This window comes from Biomphalaria glabrata, chromosome 8, assembly GCF_947242115.1.
Source record: "Biomphalaria glabrata chromosome 8, xgBioGlab47.1, whole genome shotgun sequence".
Classification (NCBI taxonomy): Eukaryota; Metazoa; Mollusca; class Gastropoda; family Planorbidae; genus Biomphalaria; species Biomphalaria glabrata.
In genome coordinates, this window is record NC_074718.1 from 14,689,211 (window position 1) to 14,705,043 (window position 15,833).

The 15,833-nt window shown below is 36.6% G+C and overlaps 1 protein-coding gene across 11 annotated transcripts in view; it reads left to right on the forward strand.

The window, feature by feature from the left end:
- The first annotated feature begins 9,277 nt into the window (after positions 1–9,277).
- LOC106054553 (uncharacterized) overlaps positions 9,278–15,833 on the forward strand; it is a 93,752-nt gene continuing 87,196 nt past the window's right edge. For 2 of the 11 annotated variants that reach the window (XM_056038612.1, XM_056038600.1), the window contains exon 1: positions 9,278–9,403. The gene's annotated coding sequence lies outside the window, so the exon portion shown is untranslated. Of the gene's footprint in view, positions 9,404–9,468; positions 9,738–10,727; positions 10,904–11,552; positions 11,668–11,718; positions 11,776–15,833 lie in introns of those variants that run through there. The other 9 variants (XM_056038592.1, XM_056038602.1, XM_056038590.1 and 6 more) reach the window with 8 other exon arrangements.

The window sequence follows — 15,833 nt, forward strand, 5'->3', positions numbered from 1 at the left end:
CCAGCAGACCAAGGGATAGGTGAAAGTGAAGGAGAAGTTCAATGTGAACCTGGCCTAACTGATGTCATATAATGATTATCTTACTGATCTAATGTTCTGTAAAGGGTCAATCACTTATTCAAAGCCACAGGAAAAAAAATGTTTTAAAAATAAGGTAAATAGTCATCTCCCTTACTAAATAGCCTCCCGTGTTTGTTACTGTTAATTTAGATCTAGGTTCACAGTCAGCAATAAACAAACAACAACCATTAGTGTCATGGCGGAGAATGATACTTTATTATATTGAACGCGTGCACCTTTGCGCACCATATCAACATCCCCTTTTCTTTAAAAAAAAATATTAAAAAAAAACATTTCGGGGAGTATCATAAAAAAAAAAATAAAACAAAACAACAACAACATAAACAACTAAACATAACATACATGTATACGCTTCAATCAATATGAAACATATCACATTTAAAAATCAACATTCAATAGTTCATTAAGACACATAGTCATTGAATCTTGTCGGTTTCTTCAACTGATCCCTTGGTCGCAGGGAATGATGAGTTGATGAGTGGCGAATGTGTTGATCATGAGTTCTATTGTCCTGTATGTTGTCATCAGTATCGGGGAATATATCTTTTTCTGTTTCTCTGTTCGGGTTAATATGTACTCAGTTTCTTTGGTACACTGCACCATTGTCACCTCGAATAATGTAAGCTCTCTGATTGACTTGAGACTGGATTCTTCCACGTCTCCATGTAGGGTCATTAGGAGATTGGAAATAGACCATCTGTCCAGTTCTCAGCTGACTTAAATTTCTTGACCTCTTATCATAAGATGTTTTTACACTCATCTGACGTTTTTCTTTCCTTCTCATAATGTTCTCTTGACATGTAGAAATCTTAATGTTACTCCTTTTGTTTGGTATCAGTGTTCGAGTCATCCGACCAAAAAACATCTGAACTGGGCTTAGATTTGTGTCTTGCCTTGGAGTATTTCTAAATTCCAGAAGAGCTTCATAAGCATCTGACTTTGATTCTCTAGATTTCTTCATTATGTTCTTCAAAATTTTAACTGCTGACTCAGCCTTTCCATTGGATTGATGGTGTCCTGGGGAGGATTTCAAATGAGTCAATCCCCATTCCATCATAAATTTGGAAAAATATTCCGATGTGAACTGAGGTCCGCTATCAGATATACAAACTTTGGGCACCCCATATCTTGCAAATAAAACTTTCAGTTTCTTTATAATTGCGTGTGTTGTTGTCAACTGCATGTTTTCTACCTCTATGAAATTTGAATAATAGTCCACTATAGCTAGATATTGTTGGTCACACATTTGGAATAAATCAATTCCAACCTTGTCCCACGGATTAGAACCTATTTCGTGCTGTATTAATTCTTCTCTCTGATTTGCTGGTTTGTTTTTCTGACAAATGTAACATGAGTTGGCTATTTCCTTTATTCGAGTTGATAATCCAGGCCAGAAAACTGTTTCTTTTGCTCTTCTTTTCATTGAGTCTACTCCCAGATGTGCTGCATGGAGTTTTTCTTCTATTTCCTTGCGAAGTGATATTGGTATGATTATTTGTTCTCCTTTCAACAAGAGTCCGTCTTCGTATGTTAACATGTCTCTTAGTGAAAAATATTGTTTGACTTCAGGTAGACTATTATGTTATTCTGGCCATCCATTTAGGATTTACTGAATAAGTGTTTGCATTCTCGATTCTGACTTTCTCCAGCACTGCATCTGGTATTGCCAGTCCGACTGTATTGACACAAACATTAGGGATATCACTCTTTTCCTCTGATGGGTCTCTACTCAAAGTATCAGCTATTAACAAATTTTTGCCTTTGACATATTGAAACTGGATATCGTAACGATAAAGACGCATCATTAGACTTTGTAGCCTTCTCGGAGCAGAACTGAGTGGTTTTTGAAGGATGTTTTCCAGTGGTTTATAATCATTCTGAACTATAACTGTCCTGCCATACGTATACTGGTCAAAACGTTCCAAAGCAACAACCACTGCCAACAATTCTTTTTCAATTTGTGCCCATCTTTTCTGAGTATCAGTTAATGATCTAGAAGCATATGCTATTGGACTTCCATCTTGTAATAACGCTGCTCCCAACCCATTTTGGCTACTATCTGCTTGTAATGTAAGCTCTTTGTTAGGGTCAAAATATATCAGTGTGGCATGAGTCGATATTTTCTGTTTTATCTTGATGAAAGCTCGTGTGCATTGATCAGACCAAACAAATGGTGTGTTCTTTCTGATCAACTCTGTTATGGGCTGTAAATCTGTCGACAAGTCTGGAACAAATCTCGTAAGATATTGAACCATGCCACAGAATCTTCGGACTGATGAAATATCCTTTGGAGCATACAAACTCAAAATCGCAGATACTTTGTTCGGGTCTGGTTTTATTCCTGCTTCTGTAATAATATGACCCAAAAAATTAATCTCAGCTGTTCTAAAAACAGACTTTTCGTGGTTCAGTTTAATCTTCTTTTCTTGACATCTCTTCATCAGCTCTCTTAGGTTAATATCATGATCTCTGAGTGCTTCTTCTTTCGTTCTTCCTCTTCCTACCACTATAATATCATCAACATAATTGAAACAGCCTTTCAGTCCTTCTAGCTCTAGATTTAATCTTCTCTGAAAAATTTCTGAACTCACTCACTTTCAGACCAAATGGTAATCGTTTCCATTTGTATCTACCAAAAGGGGTTATCATTGCTGTCAAATTAGATGACGTTGCGTCTAGTCTGACATGCCAGAAAGCTTCTTGCACATCCAATTTGCTGAATATTTTGGCATCGTTCAAATCTGCTAATATGTCATCTAAAGTACGCTAGGCACGTTTTACCCCATGCAGGGCACTTTTCCTTAATGTATTCGTGAATCTTTCCACAATACCTGCATTTACCTTTCTGAATGTTTGTTCTTGAGGGTGTTGCTACTTTCTCAATGATTGGAGGGTCGGCTTGTATTTGTCTCAACTGTTTGTTGGCGGTCTCGTATGCTCTGCAAATGTTTCTGCACCTTTCCAATGTGAGACTACTATCTTGTAACAATTTCATTTTGAGGCATTCATGTCTAACACCAAGAACTACTTTGTCTTTAATCAAGCTATCTTCCAGGCGTTCAAAACAACACGTTTTTGCTAGTCTTCTCAGATTTGTTATGTACTTTTCAATGTCCTCGCCTTCTTGCTGTTCACGAGTATTGAAAACATAGTGCTCATAAGCTTCATTCGTTTTTCCAATGCAAAAACTTTCAAATTTGTTCACTATTTCTTCCATCTTTCTTTCTTTTCCCTTCTCAATTTCAAGACCTTCATATATGTCCATCGCTTTTGTTCCTATAGTTGTTGGAAAGGTGGCCACTCTGACCTCCTCTGATTCTTCCGACAATTTAGTGGCTAACTCATAGTTTCGCCAGCTCCGGTGAAACTTTTGCCAATTAGCGGCCATGTTACCTTCTACCTCGAGCGGCTCGGGTATAGGAAGTAAATTTCTAGCTGCCTTGAATTGTTGCCTATTTATTATTGCAAACAATAAACCTTTATATACTGATTAATGATTACCTCTGATCAGTAATACACCACTGCCACCATGTTAATTAAGATCTAGGTTCACAGTCAGCAATAAACAAACAACAACCATTAGTGTCATGGCGGAGAATGATACTTTATTATATTGAACGCGTGCACCTTTGCGCACCATATCAACAGTTACTATTAATAGTGAATAGTTGTAAAAAACGCTGTATTTTTATGGAAAAAACTGCTTGCATAGTTGATTTTAAAAATTAAATTTTTCGCTTTCAGAAAAGAAAAAAAGCCGTTGCATCAGAACTTTGAATGCTTTAAAATATCATGCTGTTGGATTTTCACTATCTTTTCTAGTTTACGAGATATAAACGGGACTGACGGACGGACAGACAGTCCACACAAAACTATTAGCGTCTGTTCCCCTTTCGGAGGTCGCTAAAAAGAGATTTGCTTCTGTTTTGTTTTAGAATTATCTTTTCTTTACTTGTTTATCCCAGTCAATTAAGTGAAGACTTCATCGTCTCTTATAGATTACAGACGTTACTTCAAAGAAGAAAATAATTACGTCCTACGCACTTCATGTGTCAAGCCGTTGTACAAGGATGAAATATTGCACCTAAAAAATGCATTTTTATAAAATATGAACAAAGAGATTATGAAAATACATTAAAAAATCAATTGCATGTTTAAATGAATAAAACTTTCTATCTATAATAATCTTTTGGTCGATTTCTGCACTTTGGCGGATCCAGTGGGAAGCGGTAGGGTCAATCGCCCCCCCCCCGGCCCCAAGAAGCTGCTTGAAAGGCGACTTTTGTAGAGAAATTGCACAATTTGTACACAAAATTCTTGACTTATTTTAATAATGTATAGTAATTATTTATAGTTTAACCGTTTGATTGTCTAAGAGCTGAGCCGAAGGCTCTTCGAGCTCTAGATTAAAAAAAAACAACCTGTTAGAGCAACAGTTAAAAAAAAACACCTGTTTGAACAAACGTTCTGTCTGGAAGAGATCCGAGTCAATGCCTATGTAAAGCATTGCTATTTCCGATATATCTGGCACTCCGGCGCATGGGCTAGAAAGCATGGCCGAAGGCCGAGTTTACCAGGAACCTCCGCCACTTTCCTATGTTGTGCCAAGCTAACCGTGCAGGACTCGCCATTATGTAACGGTCCCTTGAGGAACGGCGCATGAATTATCGACAGGGCCGTGGGAGCTCTCTTTCAACCCCGCTCCGTGCAATGGGACCACTCTCGTGTTCCCTTGGACACCCCCACAGGAGTTTTTTTTTGCTATTCATTTAGCCTAACCACTTCCTCTAATGGTCGTTTCCACCCAAGTGCCACGTTGAGGCAGATTAGCGTACTCGGGTATAGTTTAACCAGTTTTATGTGTCGCCTCTTCTCTAGTATGTTGGTCGATTTGAAAGGGGGGGGATGAATCTACTACCCTTTGAATGGGGGGGGGATCCAATTTTTATGAAGGGAACACAGTTTGTGAACAGCTAATTATTGGATTTCAAATCCATCTGCATATCGTGTCGCATCGCAGTATTTATTTTGTGAAATCTGAAATAAGACAGTGGCGTATCTAGGAATTTGCCATCGTTTGGGTGACATCTTTGGGGGACCCTGCATTATGCGTAATATTTAATGTTTAATGTAAAACACCTCAAGTGGGGGCCGTTGGGATTTTCACATTTTCCCCCTCCCTCCCCCCACCCTAGATACGCCTCTGATAGAAGACCTAGCCTTTCACCATACAAATCAACGGCAAGTAGTAAACCCACACACTCGTACACACTCGTACTGTGTTTTGTGAGAATAAAAAAAAAAAAAAAGACATCCAAACAGTGTCGTCAATTAGTCATTGGTACATATAAGATAAAAAAAAGTGTGTGCAAAAAAAAAAAAAGGGGAGACAATAAGCTCTTTAACAATAGTCATTATCATGGGCGTAGCCCCAGGGGGGGGGGGGGCTGAGGTTCAACCCACCCCCCACTCCGGCACCCGAAATGAACCCCCCTTCCGCAGGGCGAATGGAATTTTGTGACTAATTTTTTGCTTTATTTTTGTTTATTTTAGTTGAGATTTTAATGTTAAACCATTAGTTGCCCCATCACAGCCAAGAGTGTTTTGAGTTTAAAATCCTCCTCAACGGAGGTTTTGAGGTTAAAACCCCACTCTTCTAAAAAAAAACAAAAAATAAAGCAAACGACAGTCACCTAATTCCAAGAGTTGGAATGTAATAAAGATAATTAAGTACACACACACTCACACACATACATAATATATATATATATATATATATATATATATATATATATATATATATATATATATATATATATACATACATACATACATATATATTGTTATGACTTTTCCATGCGCACCACCATCCAGGCTAGTGCAGAGATGCGCACTTCTAGTAACCAAACTAGAACAGGATGTTGACATTAAGATACAAACGATTTCCGCCCAAGGAGAGAGCCAATATGGAGATGCTGTGCACAAGGCAGATGCCCCTTTGTGTTCGTCATGTCTCCGTGTAAATAAACGTCTATGTCTCGTTGAGTTACCTCCTTTCAGTTATTACAATATATATATATATATATATATATATCATGGGCGTAGCCAGGGGGGGTTTTGGGGTTCAAACCCCCCCCCCCCGAAATGAAATCCCCCCCCCTAAGGGGGGGGGGGAGACGGACTTTAGTGACTGATTTTTTGCTTTGATTTTCTTTATTTTAGGTAAGATTTTAATACTAAACCATCACTTGCCCCAGCGCAGCCAAAGGGGTTTTGAGTTTAAAACCCCTACCATGGGGTTTTGAGTTTGAAACCCCCTACCACGGGGGGGGGGGGGGAAGACGGACTTTAGTGACATGTTTTTTTGCTTTGATTTTGTTAATTTTAGGTGAGATTTTAATACTAAACCATCACTTGCCCCAGCACAGCTAAAGGGGTTTAGAGTTTAAAACCCCTACCAGGGGGTTTTCAGTTTAAAACCCCTAACAGGGGGGTTTGAGTTTGAAACCCCCCTACCAGGGGTTTTTGCAGTTAAATCCCCCTCTTCTATAAAACAAAACACACACAAAATGCAAACGATAATCCCCAAATTCCAAGTGCACAGTTAAGAAAGATTTTGATTTTAAAACCCCTCCAAAATTTACGATAGACCCCCTCTTCAATATGGAAAAAAAGCAAATTATGCACTCAAAATGTTATGAACGTAGCTAAATGGGTTTTGACTCAGTTTTAAGTTTAAACTCCCCTCCAGTGGAGTTTGAAGCTAAAAAATACATCTTCAATAAAAAAAAAAAAAGCAAATTACACACTCTAAAATCTAAGAGCGTAGCCATATGGGTTTTGAGTTTAAACCCCCCGCCAGCGGGGTTTGAAGTTAAAAAAAACATCATCAATGTAAAAAAAAAAAAAAGCAAATTACGCACTCAAAATGCTATGAGCGTTGCCAAAAGGGGTTTTGAGTTCATATCCCCCTTCACAACGGTTTGATGCTAAAAAATACCTCTTCAATATAAAAAAAAGCAAATTACACACTAAAATTATTTGAGCGTAGCCAAGCGAATTGGTGGTTTTGAGTTTAAACTCCTTTCCTCCAGATGGTTTTGAGTTTAAAATCCCTCTACAGAGCGTTTTGAGGTGGAAAACCTCTATTTCAATATTACTCTAAAGCTAACTACAGTTACCAAATTCTATGATCGTAGCTAAATTGGGGTTTTGAATTTAAAAAAAAACAAACAAAGTCCTGAGATTTTTAGTTTAAAACCTCTAACAGATGATTTTGACGATAAAACTTCCATTTTCGATATAAAATCTAATGCAAACTACAGTCACCCAATTCCAAGAGCGTATCCAATAGAGGTTACATTTCTACCAGTTGCGGGGCTCCGTTAATAAAGTGCAGTGAATAGTCATCTGCCGAAATTGAAAAACACTAAATGTGGCTCAACAAAGATGGCTAAGACAGATTTTAGGAGTTAGTTATTGAGATCGGGTCTAAATCAAGGAAATCCTATGCCGAACTGGGAGTCGACCCCTTAGTAAAATTGTGACAGAGCGTCGCATGAGGTTTGCGGGACATGTTCTCCGACAAAATAAATTACGCATAATAAGAGTTGCGATGACATCCTAGTACAACTTGGCGCCACACATTCATGGAGGTCCTCGGAGCAGGTGGGAAGAGGCTTCAGAAATTACCAGTGACAGATTTTTGTGGAAACAGCTTGACGGCAAATGCGCCGAATGGCGCGGGAGGGTCTTAGTCAGTAAAAATAGCACATACATTTTTGAAATAAGACTTTTTAATAGCAGGAAAATGCACTGCAGATACCTCAGAATATGCATTTTGTTGACATTCTATGCCAGAAATAGTGCTTGGCGGCGGGGCTCCGACCCGCTCTAGGGTGAGCTCCTAGAGCTCCCCCAGAGCCCCTTGCTGGCAATGGAGGGGAGTCAACAATTTTTCCACTAACTCCAGGAAGAACCTATTCTAGGGCACAATAAACGTTTTCCAAAAGAATGAAGGGTCAGAATGTAATAAAGATTATGAACACACACACACATACATATATACAAATATTTTTTTTCGCGAGGGGGGGGGGCGGGAGGGGGGGAGAAAAAATCCCCCCCCCCAAACCCCCCCCGAAAAAAAATCCTTGCTACGCCCATATATATATATATATATATATATCACCGAAAAAAATCCTGGCTACGCCCATGGTTAATATGAACATGCAAGGAAAATTAAACGGATTTTAAGCAAGGTTAACAAAAGAGTCTGCTCAGCTGATGTATGTGTGGTGTTACGCAAAAGTCCTGATCCTCGTGGTAACAGAAACCACAAGCGGTAACAATGTCGTGTGCGTCACTCTATTGCTACTGTTGAATGACATTGCTGTTTTTCTTAGAGATTTGTTATTATTATATTGTAAATATTCATATGTACGTAATAAGAATATCGTTCAGTGTGAACCTGACCTAACCTATGTTATTGACTTATCATCTAATTGATGATTTCGTTAAGGACCAAACTGTCATTGAAGGCCTCTAGGAAGAAGCCTTTCTGTGAAGTTTCCAAGCGAGTGACAGTTATGATATAGTGCATTTCACTTGTATAACACAAAACACTTTAAAATTTTATATAGTTTAGTAATACACATATTTATTATAAAATTATTTTATAACAGAACAAAACACTTTACATAAATGTTTTTTAGCTAGTACGTATATATTTTGTTTCTTCTGTTTTACATTTCTTACTACTAATAGTGAATAGTTGTTAAAAAAAAAAGGTGTATTTAAAAAAAAAACAGTTTGCAGATTTCATTTACAAAATAAAACGTTTCGTTTTCAGAAAAGAAAAAAAAAAGTAGCCGTTGCATCAAAACTTTTCTAAAATAATATGATGTCGGATTTTCAATATCTTTTCTTGTTTTTACGATCTAAATGGGTCGGGCGCACGGATGGAATGACAGAGCACTCAAAACTAAAAGCCGCTATTCACCTTTCGGAAGCCGCTAAAGAAAAAAAAAGAGTCGTTCCATCTATTTTTAGCGCTCAGCTGAAGTTGGTAAATCGGGTTTGCGATGATTTTTTTTCCTTATTTAAACTTGACCGACGGACAAACTGACGTCACTAAACTAATAGCCGCTTTTTCCTTTTTCTTTTTTTTTTTTTTTAAAGCCCGCTAAAAATTGAGAAGGTAACATGGACTAGCGGGCAGTGTGTGGTGACTGTTTTTTTTTTTTTTTTTTCATAGCAGACGATGTGGTCGTTTGTTATTTCAAGAACTGCTGGGCAGCTCTAGGTGCACACTTGATGTCTTAAGGTAGTAACACATTTTTAATTCAGTGAAATCCTTTCTTTAAAGAGTTTGTTCATTTTGATATCATATCTTATAGATTACAGATCTTAATTCAACAAAGAAATTACGTCCTACGCATTTCATGTGTTTCTCTAGTCATGCAAGTTAATTAATGACTTCATCTCTGTTTTTTTTCTGGCTGATTCGTTCAACCCCTTTCCATTCTCTAATGGCACTAGGGAAGAAGGACACTTGTACGAATTTGTTCTAACCTAGATTAGAGATTATACTCATTTTAGTGTCCAGTTTAGAAGTGTTTTCCTTAAGACTTGAATTAGCGTCTGTATTTTATAAGACGGTAAGATTATTATTATTATTATTATTATTGTAAGAAGTGTAGGATAAAAAAAGAAATAAATATGTTAACATAGAGATGATCATCGCTAAAAACTTTGTGTGCGGAAATCTCCGATAACACAAAGTTACTTTTAGTGCTTTTTCAGTATTATAGTCATGATCCATCCTATATTGTCACATTACTGTAACGTACAGGATGATGTTTTATTGTCGATCAGCGAGGACACTAGTCCGTTCAAGATACATATTTTCCAATTCTCTAGCCAAATTTAAATTGATTTCTTTTTATAGAAAAATTACAACCAGAGTTTTCCTAGTATGGCCAACAAGCCAGTCATTCTGTTTCCCATTGATGTACATCAACTGTTAAATTTCTAGGAAAATCGTTAGCCGTTTTCGAAATCCATACCCCACCCAGGTAATACGTGCATTTTTTTTTTTTTGTAGTTGTTTTACATATTACGAGTGTTCCTTCAAAATGGCAGATTATTAAACCCAAGACCAAATCCCCAAGGAATAAGAGCCACCAGGATTCGAACCAGGGACCATTGAGAATAAAAAATTACTAGAGAAATCATTGTTTCTAGGTCAGTTCAATGTGTCTCTTTATGCACAAAAAATAAGAACTATTAATTGAAGTCGTGTTGCAATGCTAGCAAGCGAAACAAGGAAACCGCGGACAGAATGCACGCACACATGTGGTCTGATTACAAAAACAGAATTTCCTGTTGATATGAAGCGCAAAAATTTCACTGGTTCATTAGAATAAATTATTGATTTCCGCCTTGACACTAATTGTAGTTGTTTGCTTATTGTGAAATGTGAAACTAGATATTATTTAACATTGTCAATTATAATATAAAAGCAGTAATTGGTTACAATTTTGTTAATAAATATGAGTTAGTTTGAATGCAGACATATTATAGTAATAGTCTTGAATTCCAATCCTCATTTTTCTACTGTAAATGCATTCCTTACTTCCGGTCTTTTATAAGCATTGTTACGATGGTACAGAACAGAACTACGAAATGCGAATGAAGTTGTGTAGTAGACCTAGATCTAGATCTGTCCACGAAAGAAGCGTGAGTAATGTTGAATCGGCAATCACACTAAGCCAGATAAATATGGGCCAACTCAAGAACACCTGGATGTATTCTGCCTAAACAGGTTCGAAATGAAGCATACTGAAACAGATTTCCGATAAGTCTATGCCAAGCACAAATACACTGTAGTTGTAGGAAAAGTCTTTATTGGTATTATGCTGTCCGTCCGCCTGTCCGTCTATTTTTTTTTTTAAATTTATTTTTTGATATAAACAAACAAAAAAAACAAAAAGCGCTACAGAAATCCAAACTTCTCCGTCGACTGTATCATGCTACTTTTGGTTTTATAAAAGCCAAACCTTTATTTTTTCATATTTATTTTGCAAACTTATTTTCATAAACACCATTTTTAAACCAAGATTAAAACTATTATATAGTAAATTTTATTGTGAAGTGATAAACTGTAACGACACACATAAGAGGCACACACACACAAAGCTATCGAATTAGTCTAATGAATGTATTTGTTTAATTAAAAGAAATTTGACTAGTCCTATGTGTGGGCCTATATGGTTGTAGGTAAAACACCTTTTTTTTTTTTTTACTAACTCCTTTAATTATATATTATAATGATTGTTAAAAAACTTGTGTCATTATGAAGTCAGCAGGAACAATTGGTGCGCTAGAAGCGACTCACAAAGAAAAACAAAAAGTAATAAGTTCAGGAGAAGGAAGGAAAAAAAAAAGGGGGGGGGGGAAATCTAGAGACAAAGAGCATTACCGTGCACACATGTGCCAGGAGGATTGATGTCCTGTCTGACTTGTCAGGCCAACAGGTTTGTCACTCAACGTGTAAGCAATAAGAACTCCCCTTGTTGGTGTTGAAGTGTAAGTCACTAGATCTAGTGTTGTTGTTTTTCTCTTACCATCAAATAGTCTCGCATTTATGTGCATGTGTGTGTGGTAAGGGAGACATCATTAATTTTAAGAAACTAAATGGTGATGTATCTAATTTTAACAATGTTTATTATGCGTATATTGTAAGCATCTTGATCAGTCAGGAAATCATTGGAAAGTCGGGGCACTTCAAGTTACCTTCCGACCACATTCTTCCATTCTTAGCTTCTTATCTTAACATCAATTTCTCGCTTATTTCTCATCGATTTTCAGCTTATTTCTAATCTTTTTCTCATCTCGGTTATTTATAATCAATTTCTCGCTTACTTTTCATGTATGTATTGCTTCTCGTCTATTTCTCGCTTACTTTTCATGTATGTATTGCTTCTCGTCTATTTCTCGCTTACTTTTCATGTATGTATTGCTTCTCGTCTATTTCTCTCTTACTTTTCATGTATGTATTGCTTCTCGTCTATTTCTCGCTTACTTTTCATGTATGTATTGCTTCTCGTCTATTTCTCGCTTACTTTTCATGTATGTATTGCTTCTCGTCTATTTCTCTCTTACTTTTCATGTATGTATTGCTTCTCGTCTATTTCTCGCTTACTTTTCATGTATGTATTGCTTCTCGTCTATTTCTCGCTTACTTTTCATGTATGTATTGCTTCTCGTCTATTTCTCGCTTACTTTTCATGTATGTATTGCTTCTCGTCTATTTCTCGCTTACTTTTCATGTATGTATTGCTTCTCGTCTATTTCTCGCTTACTTTTCATGTATGTATTGCTTCTCGTCTATTTCTCGCTTACTTGTCATCTATTTATTGCTTCTCGTCTATTTCTCTCTTACTTGTCATGTATTTATTGCTTCTCGTCTATTTCTCTCTTACTTGTCATCTATTTATTGCTTCTCGTCTATTTCTCTCTTACTTGTCATGTATTTATTGCTTCTCGTCTATTTCTCGCTTACCTGTCATGTATGTATTGCTTCTCGTCTATTTCTCTCTTACTTGTCATGTATTTATTGCTTCTCGTCTATTTCTCGCTTACTTGTCATGTAAGTATTGCTTCTCGTCTATTTCTCGCTTACTTGTCATCTATTTATTGCTTCTCGTCTATTTCTCGCTTACTTGTCATGTATGTATTGCTTCTCGTCTATTTCTCGCTTACTTGTCATCTATTTATTGCTTCTCGTCTATTTCTCGCTTACTTGTCATCTATTTATTGCTTCTCGTCTATTTCTCTCTTACTTGTCATGTATTTATTGCTTCTCGTCTATTTCTCGCTTACTTGTCATGTAAGTATTGCTTCTCGTCTATTTCTCTCTTACTTGTCATGTATTTATTGCTTCTCGTCTATTTCTCGCTTACCTGTCATGTATTTATTGCTTCTCGTCTATTTCTCGCTTACTTGTCATCTATTTATTGCTTCTCGTCTATTTCTCGCTTACTTGTCATCTATTTATTGCTTCTCGTCTATTTCTCTCTTACTTGTCATGTAAGTATTGCTTCTCGTCTATTTCTCGCTTACTTGTCATCTATTTATTGCTTCTCGTCTATTTCTCTCTTACTTGTCATGTATTTATTGCTTCTCGTCTATTTCTCGCTTACTTGTCATGTAAGTATTGCTTCTCGTCTATTTCTCTCTTACTTGTCATGTATTTATTGCTTCTCGTCTATTTCTCGCTTACCTGTCATGTATGTATTGCTTCTCGTCTATTTCTCTCTTACTTGTCATGTATTTATTGCTTCTCGTCTATTTCTCGCTTACCTGTCATGTATTTATTGCTTCTCGTCTATTTCTCGCTTACTTGTCATCTATTTATTGCTTCTCGTCTATTTCTCTCTTACTTGTCATGTAAGTATTGCTTCTCGTCTATTTCTCGCTTACTTGTTATCTATTTATTGCTTCTCGTCTATTTCTCTCTTACTTGTCATGTATTTATTGCTTCTCGTCTATTTCTCGCTTACTTGTCATGTAAGTATTGCTTCTCGTCTATTTCTCTCTTACTTGTCATGTATTTATTGCTTCTCGTCTATTTCTCGCTTACCTGTCATGTATGTATTGCTTCTCGTCTATTTCTCTCTTACTTGTCATGTATTTATTGCTTCTCGTCTATTTCTCGCTTACTTGTCATGTAAGTATTGCTTCTCGTCTATTTTTCGCTTACTTGTCATCTATTTATTGCTTCTCGTCTATTTCTCGCTTACTTGTCATGTATGTATTGCTTCTCGTCTATTTCTCTCTTACTTGTCATCTATGTATTGCTTCTCGTCTATTTCTCGCTTACTTGTCATCTATGTAATGCTTCTCGTCTATTTCTCGCTTACTTGTCATCTATTTATTGCTTCTCGTCTATTTCTCGCTTACTTGTCATCTATTTATTGCTTCTAGTCTATTTCTCTCTTACTTGTCATGTATGTATTGCTTCTCGTCTATTTCTCGCTTACTTGTCATGTATGTATTGCTTCTCGTCTATTTCTCGCTTACTTGTCATCTATTTATTGCTTCTCGTCTATTTCTCGCTTACTTGTCATCTATTTATTGCTTCTCGTCTATTTCTCGCTTACTTGTCATGTATGTATTGCTTCTCGTCTATTTCTCACTTACTTGTCATGTATGTATTGCTTTCTCTCTTACTTGTCATGTATGTATTGCTTCTCGTCTATTTCTCTCTTACTTGTCATCTATGTATTGCTTCTCGTCTATTTCTCGCTTACTTGTCATGTATGTATTGCTTTCTCTCTTACTTGTCATCTATTTATTGCTTCTCGTCTATTTCTCTCTTACTTGTCATGTATTTATTGCTTCTCGTCTATTTCTCTCTTACTTGTCATGTATGTATTGCTTCTCGTCTATTACTCGCTTACTTGTCATCTATTTATTGCTTCTCGTCTATTTCTCTCTTACTTGTCATGTATGTATTGCTTCTCGTCTATTTCTCTCTTACTTGTCATGTATGTTATGCTTCTCGTCTATTTCTCGCTTACTTGTCATGTATGTATTGCTTCTCGTCTATTACTCGCTTACTTGTCATCTATTTATTGCTTCTCGTCTATTTCTCTCTTACTTGTCATGTATGTATTGCTTCTCGTCTATTTCTCTCTTACTTGTCATCTATTTATTGCTTCTCGTCTATTTCTCTCTTACTTGTCATCTATTTATTGCTTCTCGTCTATTTCTCGCTTACTTGTCATCTATTTATTGCTTCTCGTCTATTTCTCTCTTACTTGTCATGTATGTATTGCTTCTCGTCTATTTCTCGCTTACTTTTCATGTATGTATTGCTTCTCGTCTATTTCTCGCTTACTTTTCATGTATGTATTGCTTCTCGTCTATTTCTCGCTTACTTTTCATGTATGTATTGCTTCTCGTCTATTTCTCTCTTACTTTTCATGTATGTATTGCTTCTCGTCTATTTCTCGCTTACTTTTCATGTATGTATTGCTTCTCGTTTATTTCTCGCTTACTTTTCATGTATGTATTGCTTCTCGTCTATTTCTCGCTTACTTTTCATGTATGTATTGCTTCTCGTCTATTTCTCGCTTACTTTTCATGTATGTATTGCTTCTCGTCTATTTCTCGCTTACTTTTCATGTATGTATTGCTTCTCGTCTATTTCTCGCTTACTTTTCATGTATGTATTGCTTCTCGTCTATTTCTCGCTTACTTGTCATCTATTTATTGCTTCTCGTCTATTTCTCGCTTACTTTTCATGTATGAATTGCTTCTCGTCTATTTCTCGCTTACTTTTCATGTATGTATTGCTTCTCGTCTATTTCTCTCTTACTTGTCATGTATTTATTGCTTCTCGTCTATTGCTCGCTTACTTGTCATGTAAGTATTGCTTCTCGTCTATTTCTCGCTTACTTGTCATCTATTTATTGCTTCTCGTCTATTTCTCTCTTACTTGTCATCTATTTATTGCTTCTCGTCTATTTCTCTCTTACTTGTCATGTATTTATTGCTTCTCGTCTATTTCTCGCTTACCTGTCATGTATGTATTGCTTCTCGTCTATTTCTCTCTTACTTGTCATGTATTTATTGCTTCTCGTCTATTTCTCGCTTACTTGTCATGTAAGTATTGCTTCTCGTCTATTTCTCTCTTACTTGTCATGTATTTATTGCTTCTCGTCTATTTCTCGCTTACCTGTCATGTA